Genomic DNA, 20,845 nt, shown 5'->3' on the forward strand with positions numbered 1-20,845 from the left:
TTTAGTAATTGTCTATTGAGTCCTGATGCCTTTAAAGATGATCCTAAGTGCACAAGGCATCCAGGTAGGATCACCAGGTTGTCAGTCTGAGGAAACCAGCATGCAGAGAGAGGTGTGATGTTTTTAAAGTACTTCTTACTGAGCCTGTAAACACTAGGCTTACTCATTTATATACATCACCCTCTTTAACACAGCACAGCTATGAGGTAGGGACTGTGGACACACCCACGCTGAAGTCCAGAAAACCCAGACATAGGACCCCAAGGTCCCACAGGTGGTACATGGAGTTGATGGAATTCTAACTCCCAGCTGGACTTGGGAGCACATACCATTAACTTTTATGCCAGGATGAATGTCAGGAGCAGAGCAGTAGATCCAGCGTGTGATGCAGGAAGAAGAACTTGACGGGGTTGGACAGAGGGAAGAACAAATGAGTTAACAGGTTGCAGTACCATCGCTCTAAAAACCGGACGTGAGCATTCTGGCTTCCTTAGTCCTCGTCTCTCCTTCCCTTTCTTTCTCACAACAATTTCCTACAACTGATTATGAGAAACCATGTGCTTTATGTCTCCACCTGGCAAGGGGATGTGGGATAAGTCCTTCCTTCATCCTAAGGAGTAGAGGCTATCTCGGGAGCTAAAACTAATGTTGAAAGCTGGGCTTTCCTGCCCCGGTCTGTGTGTGGAGCAGGAAACAAGCGCTCAACATGTTGGTAAGAAGCCTTAAACCCAGATTATGACACCTCTCTCTCCAGAGTGCTCTTTTTGGGTTGGGGTGAAAGGTCATCCTCTCAGACTCGCTAGTTGCACTCAACCAATTACAAGACCTCAGTGCTTCTACAAAAGAGATCTTTAAAATGCCATCAAAGGATTTTTTTTTTTTTTGCAACTGATTGACAAAAAGCACAATTTAAGCAAATGGGAGCATCGTTCAAGTCTGTTTGGTGGAAGAGGTAGCATATTCTAAGGTCTACTATAATGATTAACAGCAAAAAATATACATTTAAAAGTTGTAAATACAGTGTGCATTATCTGCCCTCTTTTAATAGACTATATAATATCTTCCTTGATTTCATCAAGATCCAAATAGAAAAAGAGGTAAACTTTGTACTATTCAAATGCTGGGACTCAAGACACCTGAGTAGGTATACACCAAGCCCATCACATCAGCAGAAAAGCTCTGGATGGCCTTAGACTTTCAATTCCACATCTTCATTTTCTCTGTTTAACTTGGGGAATTAAAATTGTTTAAATGAAAAGAAGATTAAATTTTTTTTTTCTTTTCTCTGGGCATCATTCAACCAAGGACGGTGACTAGCTAGGATTTTCCCAGTTTTTGAAGGGAAAACTTCAAATGTGAATCTCCAGCCTAAGAAGGTGTTGAGTCAGTGTGTTTAAGTGTCAAAGATTTCCGAGTCTGTTGCAGGTCTAAAATGCCCTTCTTGGGCCTTAATATAATCAGAGGAAATTTAGGTCAACATCTGTGTCACGGTGAATAAGTTTATCTATATCTAATACTTGGTTTCCTTGAGTTTCTTGAGGGCGTTGCATGTGATTTTGACAGATATCTGCTTGCTTTTTTTTTTTTTTTTTTTTTTGAGCACAGAAAAATGCATCTTATTGAGAGGGAAACCATTTTGATGAAAAGAATTTCAAAATCAGAAATAAATGGTTCTTTTTAGGGTATACATTCACTATACCATCTTTGTTATCTCATCATACAAAAAATCAATCACACTCTTCAAAAACATGTTGCAGCAAATTTTAAGAAATTCTGGCTCATAATGAAACAATGCATGACTGTTCTCCAGACTGAGGTCTGGAGTTAGCAAGTTCACACTACTATGCTGTAAAGTTGGGACCTGAAAAATCATTTATTTGGTTTACAAATATTGACCGAGAACCTAACTTTGAGGTCTCGGTGACCTCATGGCAAAGCAGAGCAATGAGGAATGAGCCTACAAGAAACCTTGGAGTAAAATCATAGTGTACAGAGTACAGAGGATTCCAACAGAGCATGACCAATAAAAGAAGAGGAAAAAAATAAAGGGATTTCAGTTTGTTACATATTTTTAAATTAAGCATCCAAAAAAGGTCAGATTATATATCTATAAGTTAAAAAAAATAACACTTTAATGAGAAGTTTCCATGGTAGCAACCATGCATCTAATGTCATCCCAAGTCCAGAAAGGCCATCAGTGGAGTTGGTGCAGGTCCAGCAATGTTCTCATGCTTCCTTGTAAGCTCAGCTCTTGAAATAAGTGCAATAAAGTATCACTTCAGGCAATAGAGATGTGGTATGTCTATTACTCCCTTTTTGACCGAGATGTAATTGACATATAATATATTAGTTTCAGGTGTACAGCATAATGGTTCAATATTTGTATATACTGTGAAACAATCACATTGACATCCATCACCACACATAGTCACAAATATTTTTTTCTTGTGATGAAAACTTAAGATCTACTTTCTTAGCAACTTTAAACAATACAATACAGTCTTATTAACTATGCTGTATATTATATCTCTAGGACTTATTATTTATTTTTTAATAAGGACCCATGTTGATTTATTGCAAAGAAACAGCAAAAGAGCGAAGTCCTGGTTCTGATCATTGAATGTCTGCTCTGAAAATATCTGGTTTACTCCATTCCTCAGCTAATTCTTCAGGAAAACAGGCATTGTAAGTGGAAGCATACCAGAGTCCCACTGATGTCCATAAAGTGTGAGCAGATCTCTCACAAACCACGTGAGAATATAACCATAAAATAACAGTGCTTATTCATCCAACGAGTGTTTGTTGAGTGAATCCCCAGCATGTGTGAGGTCCAGTTCTCAGCCCTGGACAGACAGCAAGAAATAAAACAGACATAAATCTTACCCTCTTGGAGTTTAGATTCTGATAGAGACAGACAGACAGGATCAATTAAGCACATAATTATTTGTTATGTCAGGCCATAGTATGAAATGGTGAGTAGGAGAGAGTTAAATCAGGGACTCATTGGGGGCCACTGATATTTTACCAAGAATGAAAATGGAAGGTTTTTCAAAAAAGTTAACTCTCGGGCAAAGACCTGAGTGAAATATGGAGCCAGGCCATGGGAACATCCAGGGAAGAACATTTTGGATAAAGGGAACACACAACAGGGAAAGAATTCCCACCCATCCACCCACTCATCCAGGCAGGAGTGTGCAAATCTTGTATGAGTAATAGAAAGGTAGTATGAATGAAGCAGAGGAAGCAAGGCAGGAGGGCCAGGAACAGGAGGTGTCAGTGAGGCAGGAAGATGAAATGAAACTGAATCAGAGATAAACAGGAAACAGATTATGAAGCTGTTGACAAGATCTGCTTTGTAAAGATTTGCTGTTCTAATGAGATGAGCAGCCACGGGAGGGTATTTAGAAGAGAAACAGGATTCCAGAGCAAATCTTAGGAGAGGATTTCAGGAGACCAAGCATGAGATGGTCATGGTGATGGTGATGTTACTGTATCCAAACTCATTATGCTTACCACATGACAAGCCAATAAATCAGGAGATGAGGTGCTGGGGCAAGGAATGACGATTTTATTCAAAAAGCCAGCAGAACTGAGAAGATGGGGGACTAAAGTCCTAGAGAACCATCTTCCCCAAGTCAGAATTCAGTTTCCTTTTATACTGAGAAGGGGAGGGGCTGTGGTTGGTTGTTGCAAACTTCTTGGTGCAGGAATCCTTTGTTCTTGCAGCTGTCCACGTGGGTCAGGACATGGTGTCCCTGTAAACCTCCAACAAGACAAACGTTATTCTTTGTTCTGCAACATTTTATCTCAATATATGTGGAAAAGTATTACACCCTTAAAGGTGAGAGCCTTGAGCATGGCTATCCTGTATACTTCAGGCATTAGGCAACATTCTTTCACAAAAGGTGCAGAATCAGCAGGATTAAGCCCAGGAAACAGCACAGGGTTAGAGCTAAAAGAACAGATCCAATATGGAGTCAGTTTCGTTCTTCCCTATCACAGTGACTTGGTCCAAAATTATAAGAAAACACTTCCAAAAAGCCTGGAAGTTTCCTCCTTCTCTATGAAATAGCTTTTAAAAGAACAGAAAGAGTTGCATAGGGCGAATCAGAAACTGTGGTAGGTATTTTGGAATTTAGTGCCATCTATACAAAATCCCAGCCAAATGGGTTTCCCACTGCCCACCCCAGTTAAATGACCCTACACGGGACTGGGAAAGTGGGCAAACAACTTGGTCCCAAATTCTTTGTGTAGGAAGATTAATATTACATGAGTCAATGAATCTTCACTTCTCAAATTTGCCGCAAATGAAAGAACTTCCTCTGCCCCCTCAAAACATCTGGATGCTGCCTGGTGGGCCTCAAGTCCAAGTGGAAACATCTGGGGATCAGCCAAGAGGTAGAACTGGGTGGCATCTAACTGTGATTTTGTGAAGTTGCTGGAGTAAAAGCATTAAAAAAAAAAAAAAAGTTGAGCCCCGTATTATATAAATCTACATAAGTATATTTAGCTCTGTTTATTTTTTTCTGACTCCTTTGTCCGTGAACTCTGCCCGCATCATGGGAACGAGACACAGCCTGATGATAAAGAAATGAAGAAATATGTGTGACCAAGTAGGGCTTTCCCAGTCGATGAGACTATTAACTACTGAACATGTAGCCTTTTTGTTCTCTCCCCCTTGAGTAGTTATGTCCCCCTCTGCAACTCTGGAAATGTGGAATTCATGGGTAATTTTGGCCCTGGCCAATCTGAACTCCCACTCTGCATGCTTCTGGTATGACTAGCTTTCACTCAGGAGGTTCGGGAGAAAAATAGAAGCAGTGTGTATGAGAGGGAGAAATTGTGCGCATTCGTCATTTTATTCAGTGCGTATTACGTTGTCATCGCTGTCAAACATAATGAAAGTGTGGCTAAAACACTTAACCACGTATTGATCCTCTCCCTCATCTCCTGTAGAGAACTTAGAGTAACAGAACCCCCTCCTCACCCCCCCAGCCCTGCTTCAAGCTTTCATGCCAACGGGCGTGAACTTCCTGTAACTGTTTATTTTGGAAACAGTCGAGGAAGCATCTGACCTCAAACTTTCCCATTGTTCAGCTATTGCCATATAATCCCCTGTGCGAACCGAAATATCTTATAGCAAACGTTAAGTTGAACTTGGGTGGCTTGGGAGAGGCTGGTTTGTGATTAATGGGATTATTATTGTTAACATATGGCTTTGGATAATAAGTGTGTTTTCTTTTTTTCTTATTTCTTTTTCAAACCATATACTTTCAGCCTTATTACTAGGAATTCAAATGAGGACCACCATCTATTGAATACTCACTCCATTACAAAGAACTACACTGAGGGTTTTATGTATATGTTGGCTTAAATTCTTGTCACTCCTCCAAAGTATATGGTATTATTTGTATTTTACAGATAGGGAAGTTGAGGCACAGATGAGAAAGAAAGAGAGGTGACGTGACTTAGTCAGAGAGCAACAGACAGGGCAGGGGGTGTGACTCTACAGTGGACTGATTCTGAAGCCCACACATTCAGCCATTTTGCTACATCGCAAGTTTCACAGTGAGAACTGGGAAGACATCTTCCTGTTGAATAAATGTGCATGCTAGACAGCAAAGTTGGGGAATCTGCACATGACCCCCAAACCCAGTGTAGAAACCAGGATTCAAATTCCCAGGCTCCCTTGAGTCTCCCGAGAAGCCACCTTCATGAGTCACCCCTGGTTGAGAATTTGATTCAGGCTCCTGGTGGAGCTTCCAATGTTCTTGGAATGGGTGGCATTATCAGCCTCTGGCTTTGGGCTGCAAAGTTGTGTTCCCAGTGCAAGCTTGGCCTCCATCCATGTAGTCAGCAGCAGTGGCTGCAGAAAAGGTCTTTAAGTCTTCTGCTCAGGAAGGACCCAGTCCATCTGTCTTCTCACGCTGCCATTTTGTGGCCTGATGTGGGATATATGTCTAGAAACTTAGCCTCAGATCTGGTTCTCCAGTCCCCCTCAGTGATTCTGTGAGCCACTCATTTCCTTCATTAAATCCATTTTCTACTTCAACTAGCTACAGTGGATTCTGCTGTTTGCAACTTATAACCCTGATTAACACAGACAGAGGAAAGACAAATAGAGGGACTCCGCATACTTCCCCTGCATTTGCAGCTGTTTCTCTGGTGAGCTGTCGTTTTATGTTATCACCCCCACCACCATCACCACCCCCACACCCATAGGAACTGTCTGACTCCCCACAGAAGGGACAGAGGCTATTCTGTGAGATTATATCTAACATCTTCCAGCATGGCACAGGGTCAGAGGGCAGAAGCTCAGAGCTGTGAAGAGCTTCTCTATTTGGGCAAAAATGGAAAGAGAACCTCAACTTTCCCAATGGAAGCCCCATTCACGTTGAATACAGCTTGGTTCTATTATCGGTAGGTTTGAAAACATGCTTCTTTAAAATAACGCCCAAATCCCTGGGAGTGAAAAATGGCAAAATTATACACAATGGTTTTTCCACTTCTCTAGAGTTGTGTTTATTTCTCTCTGCTGATTCCATACTTCCAGATAAATTCAGGCTCCATTTCATTTCATTCAAGCAAAATCCGTTCAACACTGTCCTTAGTTAAATAGAAAAGCTTTCCACTCAAATGTGACTTTTGTCCAAGAGCAGGGGGTGAGAGCCAGAAGAGAGGAGGTGAAGTGCATGGTGACCTTGACCAATCTCTAGCAGAAAGCAGAGAGAATCCACCACAGCGGATGCAAGGCGGTACAGGCAGGTAACATGGGGTATCACACTTAATAGGAACATCCAGCAGACTGTGGTCCAGGCAGATAAGTGGGGAACGAGGAAGGGTTTGAGTGCAGTACAGGTAAGCAGGTAGTAGGGGGCAATCCAGGAGCTCTAACTACAAATTTTGGGTCCTTTTTCTCCCAAACTGAAAGAAGTTATATTGAACACTGTCAAATATAACTTCAAGGGAGCAATGCAAATTCATTCAGGCATGAAGCAACAGAAAGTTAGATGCCTTGGAAATCTATAACGTCTTTTTTTGGCCCTGAGAGTACCACTTAACAGCTTATGACTCCAGAGTTAATAAATGCTCGTGAAAGTTTTGTTACGCAGATTAATAACATCCTTATTCCTGGGTAGGTTGGTTATTTCTAATTGTTGCTATTATAATTGCTGCTCTGCCTATCTTGTGTTCTTGAAAAATACAAATGAGACTGGGTACTTGACAAACTAGAACATCTAAGTTCCTTTTGGATGATTCCAAATCACAGCGGGTATTTTGAGCTCTAACATCCCCACTGTATATCTTTTTTTTTTTTTCTTGTTAATACCCAAAAGGCAGAAATCCAACCCCAAAGACGACAACATATGATATGATGGAAGTCTCAGGGTGAAATACAGAAGATAATTCAGCCTAATTTTCCTTGTTTGATAAAAAGGTATATATGTTTTTTTATAATTTTATATAATTTTTATAGACGTTAACAAGCGTAGCAACAAAATTTGCAAACACTTCTGTAACTGAGTCCAAACTCATTCTGCTCACCATGCCACAGACCAGTAAATCGGGGGACATGGTATTGAGGCAAGGAATAACAACTTTATTCGGAAAGGCAGCAGACTGAGAAGATAGCAGACTAGTGTCCCGGAGAACCATCTTCCCCAAGTCAGAATTCAGGCTCTTTTTATACTAAAAAGGACCAGGGGGATGCTTGGTTCTTGCAAACTTCTTGGTGTAGGAATTCTTTGTTCTTGGAATCCTTTGTTCTTGCAGCTGTCCATGTGGGTCAGATCATGGTGTCTCTGTAAACCTCCAACAAAACAAACGTTATTTTCTACTCTGCAGCTTGTTATCTCTATATGAATGGGAAAATGTTCATATCCTCTCAGAACCTTGCGAATGGGCTATTCTGTATATTTCCGGCTCTAGGCAATATTTTTTTAACAAAAGGTGAAGGTCAGAACCAGCAAGACTGGGCCCAGGAAACAGAGCACAGGGTTCGAGCCAAAGCAACATATCTTATATGAAGTCAGATTTGTTCTTTTCTATTACACTTCCACTTTCCTTTCTTATTCTAGACCCTCCAAGTTCACTTATGTTATGTATGTTCATATTTCTGATGAAACAGCAAAAATGAAATTTTTTTGATCCAATAATTCCACTTGAAGGAATCCATCTGAAGGGAGGAAAATCACAAAGGCAGCCAAAATATATATGCAAGGCTATTTATAATAGCAACAATTAGAAATAACCAAGCTACCCAGGAATAAGGATGTTATTAATCTGTATTAGGTAAAACTATAATAAATACTTACAATGACTATTACATAATCCTCAAAAATAACACATTTCAAGACTATTTGACAGTAGAAAAATGTTATGGAGTGGAAAAGTAACACTGAAAAAACTGCATGACAACGATCCTAATCATGTGTGTTTTATTTTTCTCAACAAAATTCATGTATGTTAGCTAAAAAGACTGGAAGAAATAATGCCAAAATATTTACTGCAATGGGCTTTTCAATGAGTTTCTGTTTTCTTCTTCATAGTTTTCCTAATTTCCTTTATTATTATATAATATTGTTTTTGTATAATCAGAAAAAAATCAGTAGATATGATATGTAATCCCTGAAACAAAACCAGACAATGACTGGGCAACACCTCTTCATTCCTCAACCTGGTTTGAGGTTCAGAGAAGTGGCTGGATCTTCTCACCCAAAGTATATTTACTGGGGTGGTGAGAGGGTGTTACTTGGAGCCATGGGACAAAGTGGAGGATAGTTGTCACAGCGGCGAATATTCTAAGAAAAAAAAAAATCTTTTATTGAGAAGTGATTTGCTTCATGTTCTGCGAGCAGCTTCCAGCAGGTAACAGAAATCTATTTTCCCTAAGGAAGTGCTACTTCAGGACTAGCTAGACATCCCCTCTTGTATTCCTGACAGCCCCGTTCTCAGCCATTATTCCCTCCTGCAGTTTCTGCTCTGATCTCTTCACAAAACCCCCTTGTTCCGTAAAGGTGTTCATTTCTCTCTGAGTCTATCTCATTTGCTGTGTGTTTATTATGACAGTTTCTGTGCCTTCTATATCCAATCGGAAGTCTGGGAATCTGGTCTTAAGGTGGAAAAGAGTGTTTGAAATGTTTCCTGTCCTAGGATATCTTACACCTCTAAGGACTCTCTGGATTGTGATTCAATGAGTTTATTTAATATGATGAAGATAAAGTTGATGATGGTTCTGACTATGATGATGGAGAAGTGTCCAGTTTCAGTACCTGTGAAATGAGGACATGTCCATTTCACAGGGTTTGGGGGAAGAAGGTAATTAGATGATTGAATATAAAGCCCGTAACAATGTCTGGCAATGAATAATTTGTAATAGTTTATGTCCCATTAGGGTAGCTAGTTCCTAGAAAATGGACTGAAAGGAATAAAGTAACATATAGCGGTGCCAGTACAATGCCCGTGGACTTATGGATGGGCAGCACCACCGGGCAGTCTCCAGCCAGACTGCTTGGGTTTGAATTCCCTCCTTGTGAAACATCGATGGAGTGACTTCATTTCTCCATACCTCATTTTCTCTGCATGTGAAGGGGGATTGATAACAATCCCTGTTTCATAAGGTTGTTGAGAATTATGCCAAGTGGTTTAGAGGATGCCAGGCAAACAGTGGTCCCTGTATGAGCTATGGTAAATATCTTTTTATTCTGCCTTGTTTCACAGTAACACAAAGAAATTGCCTAGAATGCAGCACTGCCTGCTCTGAGAAGTTCCTGGGATGCCCAGAGTTACCGGCCCTCTGCGGCATGCTTCCTTCACCCACGGCAGTTCTTTACACATACATTTCCCTCGGTCCTTAACTCATCAAGATCCTGGCTGTGCCTTATTCATTTTTGTGTCCCCAAAACCAAGCACCCTGTAATGTCTACACTGAATATTTAATACCATTAAAAACAGGCTACAACACTTAACCGAGTATGGACAATGGATTTTGTTAATGTTAAGTTGTTTTATTAACACCGGCTCCAACACACACACACAGTGTACCCTTTAGGGAGATGTTGGAAGAAAGGCCACATTTTGCCTCATGCATTGAAAGGTATTAATAAATCTGAATTCAGATTCAATTTTAAGAAAATTTATATAAAATTGTTAAGACTTTAAGTAATTAAAATTCCATCACCTACTAATTACAGAGACATGCCTATTATTCCAATTTGAGCTACTAAGGAAACCTTAAGCAGATGCTATTTGACCAGTTATTTCTACGCTGCTAAGAATATAAACAAATAGCCAATGCTTATAGCTCATCAGTACATCCTGGTAGATGGAACAGGACGCCCAGGAACACCGCAATGACGACATGGGACTTCCAGGCTTGGAGCTTTGGATTCTGGATCACGGGACCCTGAGGAAGTCATAGTACCTCTCCAGGTCTGATTTCCTTCTTTGCAACGCGATAGGGCAGACAAACCCCGTCCAGAATGCAAGCTAAGGGGAAACAGCCAAGACTGAATAATTCTGCCGAATTCAGAAGGCGGCAAGTAGCAAGGAGGAGGTGAGGAGATGCCTTTAATTACATGAGTAACTAAAGTTTATTTTGTTTGAAATTTCTAGACGGAGTTTCTAGATGTTCCCAAAACAGCGCTGTCTGTCTCAATTTCCCTTAAACAACTCCAAGCCATCCTTAAACCATTTGCGGAATGGCCGTTCCCAGGCAAAATCGTTTCAAGCCCGTTCAGCTCCGCACCACAGATCTGCCTCCTCATATCAAAGGGGGCTTCCTGCTGAGTTTGTTTACACCATTAAATTTCCTCAAATGTAAAGCCGGGAGAATTTTTCCAGGTGTTCAAATTCCTAGAGGGTGGGGAGAGCGCCGAGCCCTATATTAGATCAATACCACGCTAGAGTGAGACACAAAGAACCTTTTTCACGGTGTTGCCCCCTCTGGAGATCCCTATTTTGGAAGCAGCCTCGGCAGGGTCCCGCAAGGCCGTCTGTCACTCTCCTGTGACACCGACTGCCCGATCGACCAGGGCGGTCCCTTGAGCTGTCGTGCGGGCGGCAGCCGCGCGGTTCCGGGGCCCGGCCTGGATCCGACCGGCGCCGCGTGCAACGTGGCGGGATGGGGCGCACCTGCTGGGCGCACCTAGTACCCGCGTGGGATCTGGCCTCCCACGGCCGGGTCGGAGCGCGAGGGGATCCCTCCGCTCCCTCCAGAAACCCAGTTTCAATGAGGAGGGATGGAGATTCCCAGCGAGAGCTCCGGGTTGAAATCAGAGCGAGAGGCTGGGCTTCTCCTCGGAACCAGGTGAAAAGAGCTGGCAAGGTCACCCATTCAGTCACCAGGTGGTGCATTTAATTTAAAAGGAGTGTTAACCTTGTTTATACAAAATCACACCAATATGCAGAGAAGCAGTAAATCCATTGTCGTTAAACAGCGGGGAGCCGCTGGCGCTGGCAGCCTGCCCGCCGGCGACGTGAACTCGGCTGGCACCGAGCAGGGACGCGCGGGCCCGGGGCCGGGGCTGCGATCCCGCCCGCCGCCTCGCAGGAGAAAGCCGGAGCTGTGCCCTTTCCGCCCTCCAGATGACTCTTTGCATTCTTGTCAAATATATTTAGAACAAGAGGTGTCCACTTAAAGAGAAACATTTGTTAATCACTTAAATGCCGGCGCTTGGCAGCCCTCCAGTTTCACCTTTATAAATATGTAGGCTCGGTTTCCAGCTAAGCAGGGAACTCCGGAGCGAGTTCTCTCTTCTCTCCGCGTCCCCTCCAATTGACCTCAGGTGAATGTCCCTAGCACCTTATTAATTTTCCGTCCCAGCGGGCTTTCCGGAGTCCATGCCAGCCGTCTATCTGCACGTTGACGGAGATAAATAAATGATGCACGGTGGAGAGAGAAAGAGAGGGGTGTTGCTTTAAGCAAGGGACAGATTAAAGTGAAATTCCTATTGACCGAGGCGCTGGTGTCGACATCCTCCTTGTTTACCAGCAGCTGTCCCCGTTAATGACACTGATAACTTGCGGTGGCTGCCCTGCGGGGGTGGGGGGAGCAGATAAAGGGGCCTCTGTTTAAATAGTCCAGTCCTCGACCCCGCTCCTTGTCACTTCCCTTCATTTAACAATCGGTGAAACGGTTCAGAAGAGGCAGACCCTGGGTGCAGAGGCTTTTTCGCTCTCCCATTTTTGGAGTTCACAACCTAAAACCCGCGGCTGTCCTGGCCAGCCCTCCGCGGGCTGATGAGGATTCCAGGAGTGGAGCCTGGGGAGGGGAGGGGAGGGGCGGGGAGGGAGGATGCAGCTGGCAGGCCAGAGGAGGTGAGCGCTAGGTGTCTTGCAGAACTCTTCCATTTGTTTGAAAAACACTTGCCACTCCCCTCCCCTTCCATCCCCCAGGTCGTAGTAACGACCAGGTTAGGGCCAGGTGGCAGAATTACTGTTCTTTAAGGGCCGATTTAGCATTAGGGGTTAACCATGTAAATTTTGCTTTTTAATATTTGGAACAATCTCCGCCCTAAGACTCTAACGTTGCTGGGGGCCTTGCCTGGCACCCAAGCTAACATTCTGATCTTACAGCTGAGAAAGCAGATGCCTAGGAGGTTGAGGGCTTTGCCTACAGTCACTTAGAAGTTTAATGGCAGGATGGGGGCTGGAATCCAGCTCCCAGTCCACCATTCTTTCCAGACAGACAGACAGAGCTATAAAACATACATATTTTATAATATTTCTACAGAATATATTTTTATAATGTAATATATACACACATCAGGACAGGAAGAGGAAATTGAAAGATCTATGCCTGTATCTTTATATAAATATGCATAGATTTTTCAATTTCCCCTTCCTATCCTGATGCCATGGGCAGGCAGCAGCTTTGTGGTGTGTTTCACCCTGAGAGAAAGCCACAGCCCTCACCTGGCTCAGGTCCCAGCCTGGAATATCCTTGGGCTTCCCTCAAGATCCACCCCTACTTGGCTTATTTAGTGAACACAATCCATTTAAAGATCAACAAACCTGGAATCTCATAATCTTTTTCATGCTCTAACCAGTCAAGCAAACAGACCTCCAATAAAGCCAAATGCAGAGAGCAGATTAAGCTCTGCTTTTAGAAAGTGAAGCTGGTGTGCAACAAATGGTCTTCCTTCCACACATTTCAGTTTCGGCACCTGGAGGATGTCCCATATCCCTCTCGAGAGATTTTGGGAGGGGAAAAAAATAAGTCCAAGGCAGGCAAAGTATTCTGAGATATTCAGAAGAAAGATTAATATTTTGATCTATGTGATTTCCTCAGAAAAGTTCTTTACAATATTTTTAAGGATCAGCCACTGGAATGTATTTTCCAGTGTCTACAATAATGTGTGGTCATCACATATCTCCAAGCTGTATTGACTCCCAGTTTTCTCTTTATAGCAAGGCATTACAAAATAGTTCTTTCTACAAAATTTAAGGTTAGCTTATAATCTCTTTATGGCATTTCCTTAACTATCAGTTAGGCCTCCCTAAAGGCATGTGTTAAAGTCCTAAAGGACCTTATCTGGGACAGGGTCTTTATTCCTAGAGGCACTCAAGTTAGGATGCCTTCACAGGATGGATCCTAATCCAATATGCTGCTGTCCTTATACAAAGCGGGGGATTTGGACACAGAGACCCACATAGAGGGAGGATGTGAGGAGACATGGGGAGAAGATGTATCTGCAGGGCCTGGAGGGGAGGCCTGGAACAGAACCACAACTGCAGACTCTTTGATTTGGGACTTTTCTGTCTCCAGAGCTGTGAGACAATCAATTCCTGTTTTTTGAGCCACCCAGTCTACGGTACTTTGTCACAGAGCCCTGGAAAACTCATAGACCAACCGATTTTAACCATCTCAGTAACTCCAAATATCCCCTAGAATCAATACTTCAGAAATGTATGGTATGAACTCACCTACAAAACAGAAACAGACTTGCAGACTCAGTGAACAATTTTATGGTTACCAGGAAAAGGGGGTGGGAGGCGACAAATTTGGGACTATGAGATTTCCAAATGTTAGCTACTATATATAAAAATAGATTCTTTTTTAAAAGTTTCTTTTGTGAATTACAGGGAACAATGTTCAATATCTTGTAATAACCTTTAATGGAAAAAATATGAAAATGAACATATGCATGTATATGCACGATGGAGACATTGTGCTGCACACTGGAGACTGACACTCTGTCACTGACTGTACTATAATTTTAAAACTGTATGAAATAAATTTAAATGGCTTGAAATTATTTTTAGACTGTTATATGCACTAGGAATACAAACAGAACTAATCTTTATTACACATCTACTACTCCTGGGTAGGATTTGGGGAATGTTTTATATTTTCGTTCATTTTACGTGTATTACCATGCTTTCAAAATAAAATTGTATCTGATTCAATAGAAGCACATTTTGTGCAATAAGAACATTTCCAGTAAACATGAGTAATTTAACTGAGTACCAATTAAGGGGATTGTACCTTGCTTAGTATATTTCATTGAATTACATATTGCAGAAGGTAGAATCTTCTCTACATCCTGAGCAGTGGTACTTGTTGAATTCTTCTCCATCATTTCACCCACTTTTTTGGTGTCTAACGTAATTGATTGTTGAAAGGGTTATAGTAGGTTTTGTCAAAGACCCAGTTGTGAACAGAGATTATAAGTAAGTACAGTCAAGAAGGTTTTTTTTGAAACATTTTTTATTGAGTTACAGTCACTTTACAATGTTGTGTCAAATTCCAGTGTAGAGCACAATTTTTCAGTTATACATGAACATACATATATTCATTGTCACATTTTTTTTTTTTTGCTGTGAGCTGTCACAAGATCTTGTATATATTTCCCTGTGCTATACAGTATAATCTTGTTTATCTAGTCTACATATGTCTGTCAGTATCTACAAATTTTGAACTCCCAGTCTATCCCTTCCCACCCTCCTCCCCGTTGGCAACCACAAGTTTGTATTCTATGTCTATGAGTCTGTTTCTGTTTTGTATTTGTGTTCATTTTTTTTTTTAGATTCCATATGAGTGATCTCATATGATATTTTTCTTTCTCTTTCTGGCTTACTTCACTTAGAATGACATTCTCCAGGAACATCCATGTTGAGGCAAATGGCATTATGTTGTCATTTTTTATGGCTGAATAGTATTCCATTGTATAAATATACCACATCTTCTTTATCCAGTAATCTGTTGATGGACATTTAGGCTGTTTCCATGTCTTGGCTATTGTAAATAGTGCTGCTATGAACACTGGGGTGCAGGTGTCATTTTGAAGTAGGGTTCCTTCTGGATATATGCCCAGGAGTGGGATTCCTGGTCATATGGTAAGTCTATTCCTAGTCTTTTGAGGAATCTCCATACTGTTTTCCACAGTGGCTGCACCAAACTGCATTCCCACCAGCAGTGTAGGAGGGTTCCCTTTTCTCCACAGCCTCTCCAGCATTTGTCATTTGTGGACTTTTGAATGATGGCCATTCTGACTGGTGTGAGGTGATACCTCATTGTAGTTTTGATTTGCATTTCTCTGATAATTAGTGATATCGAGCATTTTTTTCATGTACCTATTGAAGGTTTATCAAGTAAGTGCTCTGTATAAAGTCCTAGAAGGAGGAGGGGGAAGTGCAGAGGCTACACTTCCTACCTGTGGGTAGCTAAGAGTCTAAATGATAACGTAGGCCATCAGCAAGTCAAGAAAGCAAACTAAAATAATACTTACAGACAATATTTTATCAGTCGAAAAGAAAACCATCTCAAGACAGGGGACCACAGATCCTGTCTGCCTTCAGTACTAGTCCCAGTTTGCACCTCCTGTCCAAGCTTAACTGTGAAGAGGGTTATCTCTCACCCCAATATGTCCTGATTTGATTGGAAAAGTCTGCATTTACCCTAACTCCAGGTTTCTCAATCTAGGCACTGTTAACATTTTAAGCTGAATAATTCTTTGTGATGGAGGCTGTCCCGCACATCACAGGATGTGCGGCAAGCTTCGTGGCCTCTGCTCACTGGACACCATTTGCAGTGTCAATTTGACTACCAAGAATCCAAGAATGTCTCTGGACATTTGCTAGATGTCCCTGAGGGCAAAATAACCCCCATTTGAGAACCACTGTTTTAGCCCAAGGTGACACAAAGTTTAGGGGAGGTTAAGAGATGGTACAGGAGTGATGGTTAAACCAGGGAGAACCATCTTAAGAAGGTTAGATGTCAATATCTATAGATAAGGAACCCAAATTGGTTGAAGAAGGAGGCGGACCTTCCGCAGGTAAAAGGAGGACAATGGAAAAGAGCAAGGTGAAAGTCAAAAGTACAAGAGGAGGCAAAGATTGGGGCATAAGGTTTACCAACCTGTTCACCAAGCTACGGCTGTATCTACATACCCTTCAACAATGCTTAAAAAATAGTAAGTTGCTAAAAAATCTCTTCATCCACAGGGGTCCACAGTCCTTGATCTCGTGCACCAGAGTTAGGCTGGCTGTGTTGCTTTGTTTCTTTAAGATAAATTAAGAGGCAGAGGGTGATCGCTCCCCATCCCCATCTTTTCCTGAAAGAAGAGCCATTGAAAGCTTGAACACAGTAATAGTAGTTACTGCTGCTTATTTGTGCCTTGTGTATCCCAGACCTTTTACAGGCGCTATCTGGTTTAATCCTCCCAAGACCTTAGCAAAGGCAGTATTCACTTCCCTGGGGCTCAGTTTCCGAAACTGCAGAGTGAAGGTGGGTGATGTCACACATGTATTAAGTGTCAGGGCCACAACTTGAAACCAGGTCCAGCTCCACCAAGCCCATGTGTGTGTACCTCGCCCCACAGCACGAGCCTGAGAGACAGCAAGCAGGGGAACTTCCGGATGAAAAGAACTCAGCCAGGTTAAGACTAGAAAAAAAAAGAATGATCATTCTTCATACAGAGGTTCTAAAAAAATGAGGGAGGGTAGTAAGATCTACTCTTCTTTATTTTTTTTTTTTATTCTTTTTTTCTTATCTTTTATTGACGTATAGTCAGTTTATAATGTGTCAATTTCTGTTTTTTTAATTTTAATTTTTTATTGAAGTATAGTTGATTTACAATATTAGTTTCAGGTGTACAGCAAAGTGATTTAGCTACACATATACGTACATATATACATATATTTTTTTTTTTTTGCAGATTCTTTTCCATTATAGCTCATTACAAGAAATTGAATGTAGTTCCCTGGGCTATGCAGTAGGTCCTTGTAATTTATCTGTTTTATATATAGTAATGTGCAACTGGTAATCCCAAATTCCTAATCTTCTTTACTTCAGATTAACCTTTAATGATTGTGAGTGTCCTTATTCATCAAAGTGAAGTGACCATCGTCTGGTTCATTTCACTTAGTTGTCAGGCAATCATTTTCGATTAGGAGTTTCTAGACCGGTTGATGTTTAATAGAGGTACAGCAGTGTGATGATGAACACTGGTGGTGATGAAACCCCTCAGAAGGAAGACTTAAGCTTTTAATTTTTTGTTTAAGACTCTCCCAGATAAGGATATCCCACACATCCAGCCGCAGGCTCTCTTCCCAGACCGTTTCATTCTTAGCTCTTCACTTAGTAAGTTTCACTCACACATGTGGCTGGAAAGAAGTCATCTAGTTGGGGAAACACCAAGTCCTCGAAGCACCAGTCTTGCAAAAGGAACTTTCATGTAAACGCAGTCACATGTGATTTAGACTAAGAAGAATTATTAATACCCCGAGAGAGAGAGAAAGGGAAGATGTAGGCTGGACCAGAGAGTATGCTTTTACTTGTCCAGGTTGAAACTGTGTGGTATCTTAAAACTGCTATTTCATTGTATCCACCCCCCCCAAAGCCCAGAGATGGGAGATGCTTATAACCCCGATACGTAGGTGGATAAAGGGAAGATCAAGAGAAATTAAACAACTCGCCTGAGGCCACATGATCGGAAAGTGATGTGGCCACAATTCAAACCCAGGTCCACCTGATCTCAGAGGCTCTATTCTTTCCACTAACACAAGTAATTCAAGGAAAATGTAATGATTTAACTTAAGAATACAAGGCGATCATAGTTCCAGCCAACCCCAGAGAAGACGAGGGGAACCCTTGGTCAAAGGAGAGGCGAGGAGGCTTTGAGGTTCCCGGGATGCAGTTGCATCAGCACCCTGCAGTGCCCTGAAGGACACCCCCTGGAGAAGAGCAGTCACTGAGCATCATCTTCTTGTCTAAAACTTAATGACTCTCTGTTCTCAACCCTCGAATGTCAGCATCATGCTAGACTGTGGCTTTTGATGATCATTTCCAACATAAATGGTAGTGCAAAACATTCATGGTGAAGCAGACAAGTTCACTGGGATCTGATCACATGCTTTTTCTCTTGCTCGTGCTCCCATGTGTGCCATCAGCCAGGACCCTCAGACTGGGCACAGCCTGGTTCCTAGATGAATCATTTGTCCACGTGCACTGCAGCCCCACAGAAGGACCCAGAGAGCAAGCTATGGAGGAGCGAAGAAGATGGAGGGTTTCACAGGCTGCCCTGTAGCCCCTCATTTCTCTGCTCATCCAGTGCCCTGGGAGAGGGTTTGCTGTAGAAAGGAAGGTCTGCTGGGTCTGATGCCACAGAAAACTCTGAGAGTGAGAGAGGATGGGGATCACACGAAGGGAGCTCAGAAACCTCCAAATGTCCTTGGACATCTATGTATGGCTTCAACAGATACTTACACACTGTCACCTGAGTGACAGATGCCCTTCTAGGAAGGGAGCTACAGTTGTGAACAAATCAAAGTGCCCCCATGCAGCTTATCTTCTTGTAGGGCGAAGAGAAGACCAGGATCATATACAGGAGGTCAGAGGATGATATGGGTCGGGGAGGTGCAGTGTGCTATAGTGTCTTCACACAAGATCTTTCCAAGGAGGTGGCATGAGAGCAGAAAACCAAATAAATCCCAGGAATGAACCACAAGGATGTCTAGGGGAAAGAATGTTCCAAAAAGAGGAAACATTAATATAAATCCCCGGAAGGCAGCCAGTGTGGTGGAAGGAGAGAATGGACGGTGTAAGAGATAGATGAACTACTGGGAGATCTACCTTACTCATTTTTAGTGCTGTATAATATTCCTTGTCAGAATAAACCATATTGATTCATTCCTCTGTCGATACACATTCAGGTCATTTCCAGTTATTCACTATCATACACTGTGATGCACATGGAAAGGTTTTCTCTTCTGTATACATAAAGGAGTGAAATTGCTGATCACAATGATTGCATATTTCAGCTTTGTTACATATTGTCATATTATTCTTCACCTGGATGGTTCTATTTTACAGGTCCTACAACAGTATATGAAGACTCCCTTTTCTTTACATTTTCTCCAATATTTGGTGATACTGGATTCTTCTTTTTTAAATTTTTTGACACTCTGATGAGTTTGAAACAACTTGTCTTTGTCATTTTAATCTGCATTTCCCTGATTACCAAGCAAAGGGAAAGAGTGCATTTTTTCCCCAATGTTTCTTGTTGATTCAGATTTCTCCTCTCATGATTGACCTTTCATACCCTTTGTTCATTTTTCTCTGGACTATTTCTCTTTGATGAACTAGTAGAACTTTCTAATACATTCTTGATATGAATTATAAGTGTTAAAACATGTCATCTCAAAGTAGAGCATTTAAAAAATATTTGGGGGTATCTATAAACAAAGAGAAGAGTTTTTATAGAAGGGTTTTGGTTTAATTTAATCAGATTCATTAATCCTTTTAAGACTGGTACTTCCTGTGTTTAAGAAAATATTTCCTCTCATGATGTAATAAATACATTCTCTTCCATTTTTGTCTAAGAATTTTAAAGCTTTGCTTCATGATTTTAGTATCTGAAGGTTTTTGTATCTGTATATGTATAAGATATCTGTATCTATTTTCTTTTGGGTGGAAAGCCCATCCTTTGCCCACTGTAAGACCACCACTCTTCCACACTCCATGTCTGTATGGGTCTGTTTCTGGGGATTTTATCCTATTACCTGTTTATCACCAGAGCACTATTTTGAATGTGATAGCTTTAAAATAATTCCTTATCCAATGGATGTCTGCTGCTTCTTCATTCTTTGTCTTCAAAATCACCTGAGCTGTTTTGGGCCCTGATTCTTCAAGATGCATGAGGTAGCTCCATATGCGTTGACTAACTCTATAACACCAAAAAAACCCCAAAAACAAACAAACAAAAAAAAACAGAACAAAACAAAAAACCCCAAAAAACTCAAAAAACTGGTGAGGTTTTAATGACTATTTTAGCATCGTTTGGGGATAACTGATCTCTTTAGGAATTTTCCCATCTGTGAAATATATCCCCATTTATTTAAGTCTGTTTTGTGTTCTCTCAGTTATTATAGTCTCCACACAGGTTGTTCATTTATTTTCTTAAATTTATTCTTTGACACCAGGTGGATATTGGGCATGGAGTCCTTTCAAGGATACATTTTCTGATTAATCCTTGCTGATAGTTAGGGGCACAATTAGCTACTTGTATTTAAATATTGACCTTCTATCATATTTCCAAAATTCTTCTACCTTTTCTATCCCCCCAAATTATACTGTCTATGATCATGACAATTTTTTCATCCCCAATAATTGGGATTCATATTTCCTTTTCTCGCTGTCTAGGCAAGTAGGGTGCTGCCAAGAATCTAGAGAGGGTAACAGGGGAATTTGTTGTCTTATTCCTCCCTTTGAAGGGAGTATTCCTGATCTCTTACATCAAATATGATTTTTGCTTTAAATGTTTGTAGATATCTTATCTAAGGAAGTTCCTTTTGTTTCCAAAATACTCAAGGAATTCTGATACACTAGTGGAAATTTCATTGC

At 41.5% G+C, this 20,845-nt stretch overlaps 1 long non-coding RNA gene across 1 annotated transcript in view; it reads left to right on the forward strand.

Annotated features, from left to right (window-relative positions):
* Nucleotides 1–6,882, forward strand: part of LOC116660226 — a 53,400-nt gene extending 46,518 nt beyond the window's left edge. Inside the window, exons 2-3 of the long non-coding RNA XR_004315632.1 lie at nt 6,057–6,165; nt 6,660–6,882. This is a non-coding gene — a long non-coding RNA (uncharacterized LOC116660226). The remainder of the gene's footprint in view (nt 1–6,056; nt 6,166–6,659) is intronic.
* Nucleotides 6,883–20,845: the final 13,963 nt, after the last annotated feature.

The sequence above is a fragment of the Camelus ferus genome, chromosome 27, assembly GCF_009834535.1.
Source record: "Camelus ferus isolate YT-003-E chromosome 27, BCGSAC_Cfer_1.0, whole genome shotgun sequence".
In the NCBI taxonomy this organism is placed as follows: domain Eukaryota; kingdom Metazoa; phylum Chordata; class Mammalia; order Artiodactyla; family Camelidae; genus Camelus; species Camelus ferus.